The sequence below is a fragment of the Natrix helvetica genome (assembly GCF_964273705.1).
Source record: "Natrix helvetica genome assembly, chromosome: W".
In the NCBI taxonomy this organism is placed as follows: Eukaryota; Metazoa; Chordata; class Lepidosauria; order Squamata; family Natricidae; genus Natrix; species Natrix helvetica.
Genome location: NC_138555.1, coordinates 77,766,392 through 77,768,833, shown reverse-complemented (window position 1 = coordinate 77,768,833; position 2,442 = coordinate 77,766,392). Strand labels below are relative to the sequence as shown.

Sequence of the window (2,442 nt, the reverse complement as noted above, 5' to 3'; positions counted from 1 at the left end):
AGAGAGATCTTCATATTTTATTTTATTTATTTCGTCAAGAATGTATTAGATAACATATTTAAGTATAAATATGATTTTGAATGCATTAAATGTATATGAATAAATGGGAATATTAGGACTGGGACGGGAGGCACTTTGGTGCACTTATGCACGGCCCTTACAGACCTCTTGGGATTGGGGTGAGGTCAACAGTAGACAATCTAAGGTTAAAGTTTTGAGGGTTTGGGGAAGAAACCCCAGATTCAGGTAGTGCATTCCAGTCTTCGACCACTCTGTTGCTGAAGTCGTATTTTCTGCAGTCAAGTTTAGAGAGGTTTACCTTAAGTTTGTATCTATTGTGTGCCTGTGTGTTGTTGTAGTTGAAGCTGAAGTAGTCACTGACAGGTAGGACATTGTAGCAGATAATTTTATGTAGTACACTTAGGTCAGACTGAATGGTTTTAAGTTGCCTAAGCCCAAAATTTCAGGTTTTTGCGACATAAGGTATTCTGTTGTGCGTAGAGGAGCAGAGGACTCTTCTCGTGAAATATCTCTGAACTTGCTCAATTGTATGAATGTCCGATATGCAGTGTGGGTTCCAGACAGATGAGCTATATTCGAGAATTGGTCTAGCAAAGGTTTTGTATGCTCTGGTTAGCAGTACAATATTACCAGAGAAGAAGCTACGCAAGGTTAGGTTAACAACTCTTAATGCCTTTTTGGCAATGTTATTACAGTGGTCTCTGGCACTTAGATCATTAGGGATGAGTCCTCGAAGGTCCTTGACAGAGTGGGGGCAATCTACAAGGTTATGTCCACCCAGCTTGTATTTTGTGTTCTGATTTTTTTTGACAATGTGTAAGTTAGAGCATTTTTTGGTTGAGAGTTGAAGTTGCCAATTGTTTGACCATTCGGACAGATAGTCAAGGTCTTTTTGAAAGGTAGCAGCATAGCTGCTTGCGTTAAATAGTCCAACATCATCAGTGAAGAGAACACAGTTGCTTATGCTATGATCGCAAAGGTCATTCATGTGAAGTATAAACAGTGTTGGTCTAAAAATACTGCCTTGGGGGACACTGTTTACAGGGGCAGGATTTGATAGGGCGCTCCCTATTTTCACCACTTCTCAAAACTAACATATAATGTGACTCTGAAAGAATCATTCTGGTTAAGTGAATCAGTTGACAATTGCAGGATTCCCCCTGTCTCTGCTCTTAATACTTTTTCTCCTGTTTTTGATTGTCTGCCCTTCTGCTTCCTGTCACTGTGTCTCTTGGAAGGCACAGAAGTAGACAGCAGAGTCCTCCAGCTGAATGGCTGTTTTCTGCATGTTAAAAGTGCCTTTTTTCTTGTTAACATACTGAGTAGCCAGGAAGCCTTGGGCATTGTTCTGAAAACTGGTCAGCAAGATTTCTGGAGGCTGACCAGGATGCTGAATGTACCAGAATGGGTAATTTGTGCTACTTAACTGTGCTTCATAGGCACATCTGAGAGAAAGGGATTGTCCTTCAGTAACTGTCACAATTCCAGATGTTTGGTCCACCAACTGTCCTGTGCTTCCACCTGCAGAGAAGATAAATGCAGAAGGCATGAGGTGAGTTGAAGAGGTGGACAAATACTCCCTCGGCCTCTTTTCAGAAACATCCTGGGTGCTGCTTGGACCGACTTTCTCTGCAAATATCATGAGGGTCAATCTGTAAAAATTCCTTCTCAGATCTATATTCTCTCCATCATTCCGATCGCCAAGCACCCTCGGCAAGCCTACACATGTTCTTCATTCAAGCTGATTACATCTGTTCTTGTCATTCCTTGCAAATAATTTAGTCTCAATTTCCAAGAAATCATGCAAAGCAGGGGTCATCAACCTCTTGGACCCCAAATTCATAATTTTTAATCCCACGGACCGTTAATGTGATCTGCCTTCATTGAAGCTGAATACCTCTGTTGTTCTTGACATTCTTGGCAGGAAATCTAGTGCCAAATTCCTAGAGATCTTCCACGAGATCGTATTCTACCTGATTGCAAGGAACTCAAAGAACTTATAACGAGTCAAAACATAAGAGTCTAACGTTATGAGAAAACCAATACTTACTTGAAAATGAGATGAGGATGATGACGAATAGGACAGACCACAGGGACATTTTCCTGATGAAGAATGGGCGTAATAATCCCCCCCCCAAAAAATAACTTTGGAGGACTTCAATGCTGGTGCAAGGCTTCTGAGGTTCCCTTCCCACTTTGCTTTCGAAGACTCAATACAGTATGAAAGACACTACGCAGCTCTTTCCCTTCACAAACAAATTGGCTTCGAATATGTAAATTTGGTGGTAAAAGGAAGACAAACCACAGGGTATGGTTTACAAAGGATATGTGCTACCGGCTTTATCTTGTATGTAACCTGGTAGGACTCCTGTTGTCTCAAGATTGCCACCCTGTGTTTGAAAGAAGGTGTAAGAAAGCACC

The 2,442-nt window shown here is 41.4% G+C and overlaps 1 gene segment (V, D, J or C); it reads right to left on the bottom strand.

The window, feature by feature from the left end:
• Positions 1-1,240: 1,240 nt before the first annotated feature.
• On the bottom strand, positions 1,241-1,663 carry LOC309400598 (T cell receptor alpha variable 18-like). The segment is given in 1 exon: positions 1,241-1,663.
• Between the last annotated feature and the right edge of the window lie 779 nt (positions 1,664-2,442).